This window comes from Strix aluco, chromosome 3 (genome assembly GCF_031877795.1).
Source record: "Strix aluco isolate bStrAlu1 chromosome 3, bStrAlu1.hap1, whole genome shotgun sequence".
In the NCBI taxonomy this organism is placed as follows: domain Eukaryota; kingdom Metazoa; phylum Chordata; class Aves; order Strigiformes; family Strigidae; genus Strix; species Strix aluco.
In genome coordinates, this window is record NC_133933.1 from 66,988,790 (window position 1) to 67,002,202 (window position 13,413).

The following is a 13,413-nucleotide window of genomic DNA, read 5'->3' on the forward strand; positions in this document are numbered from 1 at the left end:
GCTCTGGTGTGGGCTCTCCACAAGATGCAGTCCTTCAGGAATATCCATCGGTTCCAGTGCGGGTCCTCCATGGGCTGCAGGCGGGTACCTGCTCCCCTATTGAGGACTTCCTCCTCTTCCTCCTTTCTCTGACCTAGGTGTTCCTTCCCTCTGCTGCTTCTCACTCTTTTTTTCCTCCTCCTCAGTTTCAGATGACCCTCTAGAAATCGCAGAAAAGTATCTACTGTGTCTACTTGGCTTTGAGCCTTTCAGTGATCAACTGTGAAGGGCCTGCCCTTGGGTGCACTGGGAAGGGCTCCCAGCATTTCTACTACTGTGGGAACAGCCTGGGCACATCTGGCTTTTCTTCAGTATCTCTGAGAGGATGTGCAGAATTGGTAGACTGCTAGCCCGAAGCTCTTGTGGAAGTCTAGCAAAGCCATGGCACACAGAGCAGGAGCTCCAAGCATCATGCCATCAGAAGCTAGCTGAGGAGCTTATGGGAGGCATGATCTGGGCCAGTGGGAAGGTTCCCTGTGGCTGCTGGTTGACCATACTTGCTGGTGATGGTCCTGAGTTGAACAGGACAAGGGAGCTGTTGGACATGGCATCTGTTAGTGAGGCTTCACTGATCAGCTGATGGCTATGTGGTGCCTTTTTTTTTTTTTGTATTTCATGGGATCCTCTGTGTGTATGCTTTAGCAGACAGTGACCAAGGATACTAATACAAGGCTTTACAATGCAAAAGCTAGGCTTGTGTCCTGAAACATAGGTCAAAGAGGGATAGTTGTCCATGTGTGTTTATTGTAGTTCTGTGGACATGAGTCAGCCAAGAAGGTATCTTTTTTCTATTTTATCTTGGTAATCCCATGCTGACCATTGTTGCTTTTACTAATCTGTCATGTATCAAGGTGTGGCTGACTTGCATCTTTTGATATCTACATAGATTCATAGATTCACAGCCCTAATGATAAAAAGTCAGGGCCAGCCTTGTGAAGGTGTGTCCACCTGTGTACAGCCAGTTGTGTAATCTGACTGTTTCTTTACTCCCTGTTCCCCAGTTTTGTGCACCACCATGACATAAAAGGCAGCCATGGATAAGGCCACTTGTCTGAGCAAGACTTCAAGAGCCACAGGATACATCTGATGAGGACATTATGGGGTTAGTTAGTGTGATGGAGGTGTCTTGTCAAAGGTGCCAAAAAGATTTGTGACTGCGTATCATTTCAGACAGGACCTCAAGTGTACTCTTAGGTAGAGAAAGGAATGGCTTGCAGTGTGAATATAGTTGGTGCATCCATAATAGCTCATGTGAAATCTGGGAATGTAGTAGTATTTCACTGGCCACATCTACATCGCTGCTGAAACACTTCTCCAAAACTGACCATGGCTTGTCTCACTATTGCCAAATCAAGATAAAGATAGTTTAGTAGTGCTCTCAAAAGCTTCAGTGGTGTATTTGCTCTTTTCCACAGAATATCTAGTGACTAATGCTTAGAGAATCACAGCAAACTTTTGTTCTTGGAGAAAAGGAAAAATAAGTTCTGTCAATAGCAAAGGTATTGCTGTGGTCAGTTAGGCTTACAGTGAAAGTCAGAAACAAGAGATCTCTGGTTACTGCAACCTAGAAAGTAAAACTTTAATTCAGTTATGTGTCCATATTTAGCAAGCTTTTGAAATGCTTTTGGATGTTAATTATACTGTGACAATCCTGTCAGGCCCTGGGTTCTAGATGACACCTAAATTAGGATGTTAATAAACGTAAAACATCTGCAATGAAACTTGAAATAGTGCAATTATTTCAGTGGATCAGACAGAAAGTTCAGACCAACGAAAATGAAATCGTGTGCCTACTACATGGGCGATACAGGTGAGTTAGTTCAATGGTTCCCAATGACTTGACAGCATGTCTACGCTGCTTTGAGCTGACCACAAGCACAGCAAGGGGCACAATACCCCAGGGCAGAAGAGGTGACTGTTGGGTAGGGATCATGCCTCCCAGGCAGGGTCATAAATTACAACAGTCCCATTCCGCTGTAACACAGTCCAGGCAGAATAGTAATGCAATGGCCCTGGACAACAGGGTGAGGATAAAAGCCCCAATGTGCTTCTTGACTGCAGCAAGGTGCTGCCATCTAGCATCCTCTGAAAGTTTTTTCCTCTGCCATTTCTTTTGTCAGGAATTAACAGAAAATGTACTCCCCTCTTTAAAGTGCTTTTTCAGCTCCTGATACTTAATGGGGATGTGTGAAAGCAGAGGTGCCCATGTCTTAGCCAGTGTGGATTTCTGTGCCCTGTGACATCCACTTTTACCCTTTTACATAAATGCAGTCATCTTCCTTGAGGGAAATAAATGCTAATTTTGCATTTTCAGTGCTGGTGCATGCATGTGTATAGGTACTTAGCTTTAGTCTGCCATATCTGAAAATGTTGATCCAATCTGTAAAGGAAATATAACACTCATGGAGTAAGAAACATTGTATATTACACATAGTTTTGTTTCTTTTACTGTTTAGAAATCAAATTGTTCTGTTAAAAATCTTTAAGAAAAAAACCTAAAAATCATTAAAAGGGGCTGAAGATTTTCTTTCATAAAGGATTTTGAAATTTTTGAAACCTGAATGTTGAACTTGTCACCAGAGTGCTAGACAAGCGATAACAGTTCAGCAAAAGAAATCTAGACCTCCAGTTAGTCTAACTTGGACTCGCACAGGAATTTCACTTTAGCAAAAACCTGTAGTTTGTGTGGGTTTTTTTTTTTAATGAGAAATTTAAGCAGATCATATGACTATGACAGGAATTTCTCATTTCCTCTGAAACAGTATCTTGGCAGAACTGATGTGATATTGTGAAATATTGCTTTGATAGCACTGCTTTTATTTTAATTCAGAAGTGTTCTGTCAGGTTTTTTCCAACCACTTTGGATGTGACTAACTTTTATAATGCATTTTTTTCCTGACTACCTGCATTTCATAATCATTACAATATCCAGGCTGATTTCACAGGCAAAATATGGAAACCTGGCCTCACAGACAGGCAAGAGGAAAATTGGTCACTATCTTCATTATGGCAAGTTTTTTCCCCATACAGTTCCTGGAGCTATCTCATTCTTCATCGGGCAATTAAATTACTTGTTTTAAGGATTTTTTTTCCCTCTGTAGAGCAGCTTTTTTGTTTCTACATAGATTAGAAAGAGATGAGTAATTTTTTAAAATAGAAAGGTTTTGACAGTTTCTTGTACATTTAAGATGTGAAAATTGTGGGTTCATCTTAAGAGAGGAGCAGAAGTTCAAGGCAGTTCTGCCTGATCTAAAGTGATGCTGCATCCCAGTTACCAAGCATTAGTATGAGTGCCTGGTGATAGGAAATCTTTGCTTCTGTATCCATATCTGACAAAATCTTTTAAATAGATTCCTATTTCTTGACATAAAACAGTGAAATGTAAGCACTCGATAAAGCACTAGGGTAATAACTGGGGTATCATGGAAGAGTACTGTGGTACCAGAAAACTTCTCTGCCCAACTAGGCTGAGTTCCTGGACTCTGATATGCACTGCCAGGGGTTAAGAAGAAACAGTGATAGAGAATGGCAGGCAGGTCAGGCAGTAGCTACCGAAATAACTGGCCCACAAAGAGGGATTGGTGTAGTATGTTGACCATGACAATTGTCTTCAAAATCTTGTAGCAAATTCCCAGGTGAAAAGTATGGGTGTTTTTTCTACACCTTTTCACTGCTCCAGCAGAGAGATTTAAATTTAGATTATTAGCTGCTATATTCAAAACAAAACTACTGGGGTCACCTGAGAGTGTCTGAGGTGAGATTTAGCTGAGGCTGAAGTAGTTTAATCAAATTTTTACCCTCATCTTCATCTTAGTCTTTTGGTAACAGGAAGGCTCTTTCTCCAGGGTATATCACATTAAACTGGTGACTGCAAATTTATTGACAAGACTTCATAAAAATTGTGCAAAACCTTTTTTCAAAATTTTTCATTAATGCCATGGCAATAGAAATCAGTATAAATTTCAGATGACGCAAATAAGGAGTTACACAAGTGTACTCTAGAGACTTTTCTTATGCTGAGTGGTGATATATTAACTTTTTGTCCATTTATGTCGATTGCCAGTAAGTCTCCGGAGTTCTGTCTGTTGTTTCTGATAACAGGACCAGGACTCATGCAAATTTGAAGAAAATACATGGTTGCAGCTTTCTAAAGTGGAGAAATGAGGGATTTCTTAACAGACAGTCAAGCTAATCTTGCATCCCTGTTTAGTCAGTCCTTGATGAAACTGCCCGCTGTGACGCCAAACAGAAAGTGAGTTGTGATTACGAACCTCTCTTTTGAGTTTGCCAGCTTACTGACCATCATCTTCTCTTACAGAAACATCGTACCTTCAAGAGATGATGGTGTCTTTTGTTTGCTGCACCAGCACTAGGAGGCAGGATTAGGTATGTATATATAATATATATTGTTATAGAATATCTCAAACACGTGATCTAGTGTACAAAAACGTTATGCAAAGTGGTATTACTAGGAATGCTATTTAAAAAAAACAACTGAAGCATTGATAGGTTAAATGATTTGTCTAGGTTATGCAGGAAAATTGTGGGAGGTGCCAGATCTGCCTTAAATCCCCCCAGACTCACAATATTATCTTATTCACAGGCAGGCCTCTAGAAAGGATTCATCTAAATGCTACATAGTGGCAACTGAACTCCAATGCTCTTGTTTCCTCTCTCCATGCAGTGAATACTTCGTTCACCTTTTCCTTCTTTCTCTACGTGGCTGAAAGTAGTGCATGCTAAATGTGCTGCAGCAGCTGTACGCTGCTCCTCATGGGTACACACTGTTTGTTCTGCATACCTTTAGCAGCTGTCATGAATGCCCATCAGTAAATGTTTATATGAAGTTATTATTTAGTTAAAGATGTGATACATAATGTCAAGGACGAATGCTAATGAAAAAGCAAGCTGTCAGATACTGATTCAAAAAGCTCAGGACTGCTCATCTGGAACCCAGGGCACCATGAGGTCAAGTACTTCCCCTTATTCAACCACACACAATACCTCTGGCTGCTCTGTATTTTTAGTTTCAACCATTTTCTATCTTTGGTATTGGATTGTTCCACCAACAATCAAAGTATAAGAAATGTTTTGACGTGAAGAGCTGCCAGGAAGCTTTGTTGGAAAGCTGGCGGTGTTAACCCAATGTCCTGGTTTTGGCTGAGATAAAGTTAATTTTCTTCCTAGTAGCTGGTACAGTGCTGTGTTTTGGATTCAGTGTGAGAATAATGTTGATAACACACTGATGTTTTAGTTGTTATGAAGTAGCGTTTATCCTAAGTTAAGAATTTTTCAGTTTCCCGTGCTCTGTCAGCAAGGAGGCGTACAAGACACTGAGAGGGAGCGTGGCCAGGAGAGCTGACCCAAACTAACCAAAGGGATATTTCATACCATAAGATGTCATGCTCAGTATATAAACCAGGGGGAGTAGGCTGGGAGGGGCAGATTGCTGCTTAGGCATCAGTCAGCGGGTGTGAGCATTGTGCATCACTTGCCTTTTCTTGGGTTTTATTTCTCTCTCTTTTTGTTATATTCCGTTTCATTACAATTATTATTATTTTTATTATTGTTATAGTATTATTGTTATAATTATATTTTAATCCATTTTAGTTATTAAACTGTTCTTACCTCAACCCATGAGTTTTACTTTTTTTCCCAATTCTCTCCATCCCACTGGGTGTGGGGAGGGGTGAGCAAGCAGCTGCGTGTTGCTTAGGTGCTGGCTGGGGTTAAACCAGGACACCTAGATGTTGGTGTACTTCTCGCACTCAGATTTGAAGGGATGTCCATGGTAGATTTCAAACCACAGGCAAAGACATGTCAGTTCTGTATGGTTTTCTGAAAGCAGGTGGAGGTGACACCTTCCTCAGGAAAAGGATGCCAAGTAGTAAAAATACTGGTAGAGAGGCAGCATGTACCAGTGGGATTTTCTAGGGCCTTCTTTATGGGAGAACAAAGTGTGTTGATGAGCAGCCTGTTGCCTGGCTGATGGTGCCCATTGGAACGGTAAGAATATTAATGGCTGTTTGGGTCACTTTCAGGCTCAACATTGAAATTTGCATGAAGTTTAAGAAGAAAAGACATTCCTCTCTGATCTTCTCCTGTTGCAGTTTTAATCAATGAATGAGTATGCTTAGGTTGACAGGCCTTCCTCTGCTGTGCTGGTAACCTGGCCCTCAGAGTGATGGGTTTGAACCTGAGAACCTCCAAGTGACACCGGTCACTGGGAAAGCTGTCACCAATTGCCTGCTTCCTTCAAGCTGACAACAGTGCAGTCCAAAATAAAGTGCTCAGGCAAGTACGGGTTGTTTACCTGATTCATCTAAACTGCATCATCCCTCTTTTTTTACTTTTAGAAATAAACATGGGTCAAATTTCTCAAGAAGCTTTGAAGAGTGAGATATAGCCCACGTAGTTATACCTTGCTCATTGCTGTGGGATTTGAATATTTTATTGGACTCTATTATGCATGACTGTCAGCTACTGAAGCTTGTGGTGTTTTTCTCTACCTTCAGCAGACACTGGAGAGACCAGAAGGCATCTGGATTCCTTTTTATAATATGGAGGTGACATGGAGAAAATTATTGAAGAGGGAGGAAACATTTACAAATAGTAGCTATGTGACTTCTTGAGACAGAAAAAAAGAAAAAAGGAAAAAGGGCAAAGTTTAATGGCAGGAAGTGGTTCTTCAGGGAACAATTCTCCCAAGTTCTTATGCCTTGTTTAGCTTTGATCAGCTAAGCAGAACACAGCAGCTCTTGAAGGACACATGTGGGCTGCTGGCTCCACAGGACACGTGCGGACATGCTGCCGGTTGGTCTGAATGAGCAGGGAGAGAGGGCACCTGCATGCCTCTGGGGAGGTGATGTCTCAGAAAAGGTAGTTATAGAAGACGTGTGCAGAGGATTACAGATGACTTGATTGTTTCTCTGGGAAGTCTGGAGAATATTTTTTCTTTCATTGCCCACTAGGTAGCATTGTCCCATGCTTTTGTTATGGTTAGAAATAAAACCTCGTCTTGCACCAGGGAAGCTGCAGTGCTGGTTGTTCTGACTAGCAAGTGGCAAGGTGGGGTTGTACACCCACATCACGTTCTCTGAAACATGGACAGTGCAGTCAGACAATGCGAGGACCAGCCCTGCCTTACCCAGCTGAGGTGGACCCTCTTTGGTCTGTCCCATGTGGGGCGAGGGGATGGACGCAGCTTGCCCGGGGACAGCTGTTCCTGAGGCCTTCCCACAGCTCTCCCCAGAAGATGAGACCTTTCCACTGAAAATAACAACAGTGAAAAAGTACAAATAGCTCAGCACAAAGCCCAAAGCCTGGGTGTGCTCCCAAGCACAGGGTCAATGAAAGATACTCACAGCTGGGTAGGCTGTTAATCACCTGGTGGAAACATTTCTTAATTATGCAACAGGCAGACTTAAATAACCTCCTACAAAAAAACCAAACACTTCTTCCCTCTTGATGCGATACCTTCTTAAAGAGGCAGAGGAGTCCTGAGAAGCAGCAGAGACAGTCAGCCACCATGAAGTCCCATGGGCTTCACAGAGCAGCTGTTGTGTGAGGGGTAGTCCAACAAGAACCGTGTGCTGGAAAACCACACATCTGGGACAGACCAGGATGGTTGCTGGTCAGGGAACAACGTGCTTGTTTGCAGAGGGGAGTATGAGACGCAGCAGGCAGACAGTCAGGCTGGCCACTGGAGGCTGTGACAAGCAAGAGGGGAGGCAAAAAATGGCTAAAAGAGGAACTGGGAAGGAGAATCTACCCACAAGGGAACTTTTCTCAGCCAGCAGTGTGACAGCACTCTCACTGCACGAGGGTGGCTGTGCTGATCATGGGTGCTGTCCTGATGCCCTGGCTGGCTCAGGGTCCTCAGCATACCCAGCCCTGTCCTGGCATGGGCAGGCAGCAATGAACCTCTGCAACTGGAAAACACACAAGAGGTGGAGACATCAGGATGCCAGAGCAGATGGGAGACGATACATGCAGCGAAGCTGTGGAGATCTGCCAGCCCCTGGCAGTGGGAATGGAAGGCATCATCTGAGGACAACAGACAAGTGTGCATGATGCGCTGCTCCAGCCAAAGTCCTGCTCCTATCTGACATCTGGCAGCAATCACTTTTGAAATGGATGGAAGTACCTGTAACATTTTGGAGAAATACGACAATATTTTCATGTTGCTTGGAGAGATGTGGCTGGAGATAAGAGATGTGTCTAAAACAACTCATCCTGAACTGAAATAAAGAAAAACTGAGACTTATGTACAAGCATTTGCACCTAAGGCACACTATGGTACATAGACATATGTGAAAAACACCTAGGTAAAGTGTCTGAGGAACAAGAACTATTTTCACTTGGGAAAGGAAGAGGTTGTATGAATCATGATGTACTTCCAGCATAGATTTTTATGGAAGCGAGGTTTTAAGGAGAAGAGATACCATCTGAAAGTTGGCAGAATTTGTTTTTAAAACACTTATCTGTGGAAATCCTGTACTTTGAACAAAAAAAATAGTTATGTGACAAAAGTCAGAATAAACCATGTTGTTTAGCAAAACAGCTTCATGATCTACCAAACCCTGTCTTGTGATGAAAAGCCACATGAAATCTGTGCAGATAAGCCATCACCCGTGTCTGGTTTCCCCTATGTTGCACTGACAAGGGGTGGGGAGGAATATGCATAATTAATACTCAGGGGAAAAGTAGGGGACATCTGTTGAAGTAATCCCTCATTGCTCTCAAGTGGATATTGATCAAATGAAATCAAATATGCTTTTGTACTCATATTCCTCTGGATAGCAGAATCGGGAGATAGTCCAAGCAGAAGTAATAGAGGAGCTGCTAGGTGGCTTGGTGGTACAGCATCCCACCATGCCTGAAGGGGTGAAGGAGGTGGGACAGGGGAGACCACCTGCTGAGATGAACCCATGCAATGCACTGCTGGTGAGCATAGAGGACAGACTCGTCCAGTCTGGGTGAGTATTTAAGGGTGAATTTTTTTAAGGTTTTCACATGTCTTTGATTAAGCTGTAAGTAGGAGGACAAAAATGAGTGTTTGAAGGTTGGAAAAAATCACCTGTCATTTGTTCAGGAAACAGGTTATTCTGTGACTCTGCAAGAGAAGTTTCTGGGTGTGGTGTGACTTATCTTTTCCTGTTTCTCACTGTTATTCAGTGAGATGATGGCTTTTTAATTGCAGTTATTATCTTTACATGATAAACTTAGTTCTGGTGACAAGATAAATAGTGTTGTAAGCAAGACCTCATTTTCCTTTCACCAGTTTCTTTGGTTAAGTAACTTATGTTAGTTATGTTGGAAAGCAAGGTACAATGTAAATATACCCTGTCCTTTTTATCCAGCCTTTCAGTAATATTGTATTGTGCAGGATAAGGACTTAATGTTAACGTTTTGACATTATGTACAATGATACTGCAAAAAGCTTATGTTGTTTTGACAGAGATAATTTTACAATAAGCTGCAGTGTTAAAAAAACCCAACCAAACAAAGCAACAAAACTGTCTGCTTTCTCTTTCTTCACTCTGATCACATTTTTTCAGGAAAAATTAGTTACACAAAATTTTTCCTCTTAAATTTGTAGTTACAGTTCCCTTGAACTTTCAAAGCCTGGAAATATTTAGAGCACAGATATGCTGGTTCATTTGCTGTGAGTGGGGCTAAGCACAGTTCTGCACATCAGTCTGACCTGAGCGACTGGTGCGGTATAAATTTGTCTGTCCGCACTCATGTCTCCAGCTCTCTAGAGAAGCATTCTGAGATGGATGAACCAGAATTTAATGGCAAAAAAAGCTGTGTCCTTGTGGGTGACTGGGGTGGGTGGTGTCAGCGGTTAGAAACATAGCTCACGCTTCACTGCACAGTTTGGGTAGGGGTGAATGGCCAGGCCAGGCAGGAGACACACCACTGAGGTGTTCCTTCCTCCCATGCTGGAAACACATTTGTTTGGGGACTTTCTGAGACATTTGCTTTCAAAATTTACAGAAAGTGTGACAAAACCTGAAAAAACAGATTCTGCTAGTCTGTGTTTATGGGGTGAAAACAAGCTGTAATGAGCCGACTTGTCCAGCTTTCCATATTGCTTTGGTCACCATCTCCATGCTGGAGAACCAAAGGGGAGCACTCCGGCTCCTGCACCCTGGGACCACCCGGTGTATTACTGGGCAGAGATGGATGCCCTGACCTGCATGAGTGCCCTGCTGGGAACCACCTCAGTTTACAAACACGCGGACCTTGGGGTAAAGCAGCAGTGCTGGTGTGTGCTGGCATACAAAATACATGGAGAGGAGGAAAGAAATGGAAATTCTGCCAAAGGTGAGGTGGCCAGGTGCCCACTGCACAGTGGTGTGCTGCCACTCTCCCAGCCCAACCAAACTGTCCGAGCACCTGGACACTGGTGTGAACCCCTGGCTGGTTCATCCAGGCTGTGCCTGCCATCCTGCACCTGAGAGCCAGCTGGTGCTGTTCTTCTTGGTTATTAACTCTTTTTAAAGAGGCAACACGGTAATCTCTTGTAGTCACTAATGGGAAATCCCCTCTTTGCAAATGACCTTGTAACAGTGCCATTTAGACTCTCCCCAGATAGAGCCTCCAGAGAGAAAAATTCCTCTTCAGACCTATCAGGCCTGAATCTGTTGGAGAAAAATGGTCCTGAGGTGTCCTCAGTCCTGCAAGTTGCAACATGGAGTCCTTGGAGCTGAGAGGGACAGGGAAATCTGAGATAAAGGATGTTTCTCTTGAGAAGAGGCCTTAACAGACTTCCCTTGGGTTATCACCAAAGCCAGCTCCAACACCAGCCCACCACTGACTGAGGCCAGCAACCCCAGAGAAAGAAATATCCCCTGTACAACAAGAGTCTTTCATTTTGTCCTGGTTTCAGCTGGGATAGAGTTAATTTTTCTTCCTAGAAGCTAGAACAATGATGTGTTTTGGATTAAGTATGGGACTTGGTATGAGAAGATGTTTTCAGTTGTTGCTAAGACATCAATGGCTTCCCAACTCCCCGTGTCCTGCCTGTGTGCAGGTGTACAAGAAGCTGTGAGGAAGCACGACCAGAGCATCGAACCCGAACTGGCCAGTGAAATAATCCATATCATGTAACGTCATGCTCAGTATGTAGAGGAGAGTCAGCCGGGAAAGGGGCGGTTCTCTCTCCCTTCCAGGATTATGATTTCAGGATCTTAGTTTTCTTTGGGATCACTAGCTGGGAACAGGGTGGGTAACAGCCAGCGGGTGGTGAGCAATCACATTGTGCATTACCCATTTGTACTTTCTATTTTGTTACTGTTTTATTTTATTTCAATTATTAAATTGTTTTTATCTCAACCTATGAGTCTCCCTTTACCCCTCCAATTATTTCTCCATCTTCCAGGAGGAGAAGGGGGAGCAAGTGGTTGTGTGGTGTTTGGCTGTCGGCTGGGTTTAAACACGAACAGTCCTTTCTGGCACCCAGTGTGGAGCAGAGAAATGCAAGAAGATAAGGATAGTAATTGGGAGAGGTAATGGACAAAACACAGACTGAATCCTGTTAGCAGAATGATCATGGGAGTTTTTGTTGTTGTAATTGTGGTGGAGGGACAAGGGGTGGATTTTGAGGATTGTGCTTTGGTATTGTGACAATGTTATTTTTATATTGTTGTGGGGAACGTTTTTTTTGTTTTGGTTTTTGGTTTTGTGCTGATGTGAGTGAAGTTTGTGAATATTGTCTTGTGTAATGACTGTGGATTTTAATGACTGTTCTTAAATAAGTGATTCACAGAGGTGAGGGGTGGAATGTGCTGGGTTTGTGTGTGTGGTGTGGGTTTGGTAGCAAGGAAGGGGGCTACAGTGGTGGCCCCCTGTGAGAAGCTTTTTGAAGCTCCCCTGGCTCCAAGTTGGCCAAGGCTGAGCCAATTAGTGACAGCGGCTGCACCTCTGTGATAACATTTAAGAAGGGGAACCTGGGAGGTGGAGTTGGAGTTGTGAGAACGCCTATGCAAACACTGAGGTCAGTGGAAGAAAGGAGGAGGAAGGGGAGGAGGTGCGCCAGAGCAGAGACCGCCCTGCAGCCCATGGTGAGACAGCAGGGCCACCCCCCTGCCACCCATGGAGGCCCACGGTGGAGCAGAGACCCACCTGCAGCCTGTGGAGGACCCCATGCTGGAGCAGGTGACTGCACCCGAAGAAGGCTGGGACTCTGAGGGAAGAAGCCCCCCGCTGTTGTAGTTCAGTGCTGGGAGGATTGCAACATGCAGGGGACACCCGTGCTGGAGCAGCTTGGGAAAAGTTGCAGCCCGTGGGAAGGACTCACATCAGAGAAAGTTCATGGAAGACTGTATCCTGTGAGAGGGGAACCATGCTGGAGCAGAAGAGTGTGAGGAGTCCTCCCCCTCAAGGAGAAAGTAATGGCAGGATTGACTGAATCCCCAATTCCCTGCCCTCTGTGCTGCTGGAGTGGGAGGACATAGAGAAATCAGGAGCAGGAGCTGAGCCAGCGAAGAAGGGAGGGGTGGGGGGAAAGCATTTTCAAGTTGTGGAAATGCTTCTCACTGTCCTATTGTCTGTTAAGTGTTGTTGTTGTTAGTGTCTGAATTAAATTGATGTTCTTTTTCATTCCCCTAACGAGTCTGTCTATTGCCCATGACAGTAAATGGGTGAGTCATCACTCCTGCTCCTTATCCGGATTCCTGAGCCTTTTGCTTTATTTTCTCCTTCCCGAGGGGGAAGGGGTGAGTGAGTGGCTGCATGGTGCTCAGTTGCCCTCTGGGCTCAAACTATGACATATTTCTCCTTTGGGGGTGGGCTACCCTGTGCTCTATCCAGGTGAGCTGCCACGTATCTCACTTGCCCTGTGGCAACATCACGCCTGGGATCCTGCCAGGAGGGATTGCTGATGGGACATGCAACATCTGAACACAGTCTGAATCCTGGCTGAACTGGCCTGCAGAGAGGCTTGGAGCTGGACAAGGGGGACCCAGCAACCCGCCCCAGAGGTCAGCAAGTGTAGACCAGTGTAGGTGTGGCCATGCTGAGCTCTAGTCACCACCTAGTGCCCCATAGCATAGAGGGTGATGATAGTTGGTCTGCTATAAATTTATCATTTTTAATTCCTTTTAGTTAGAAAAATTAAAAATATTGTAATTCTTCATAAGCTTTTATTTTCCCCTTGAATATAAACTAATTTGGGAGCTATTTAATTCTCTACTTACATGGCACTTTTTATTCTGATAGCAAATATACTTCTAAGTTCTTTTACTTGTGTCCCTATGTAAATCTTGGTACAAATATGTGAATTACAGTTTCTTAAATTAACACTTCCATCTTGAAAGTTTTTAGTGACTTGATGGAGGAAACCAATAGCACATTGTTTTCTCTTAT

General features: G+C 43.7%; 1 long non-coding RNA gene across 1 annotated transcript; it reads left to right on the forward strand.

Moving 5' to 3' along the window:
* The first annotated feature begins 4,291 nt into the window (after positions 1 to 4,291).
* Positions 4,292 to 8,599, forward strand: LOC141921794 (uncharacterized). Its single transcript, XR_012622781.1, has 3 exons — positions 4,292 to 4,425; positions 6,081 to 6,333; positions 6,555 to 8,599. It is a non-coding gene; the product is annotated as an uncharacterized LOC141921794 (long non-coding RNA).
* The last annotated feature ends 4,814 nt before the right edge of the window (positions 8,600 to 13,413 follow it).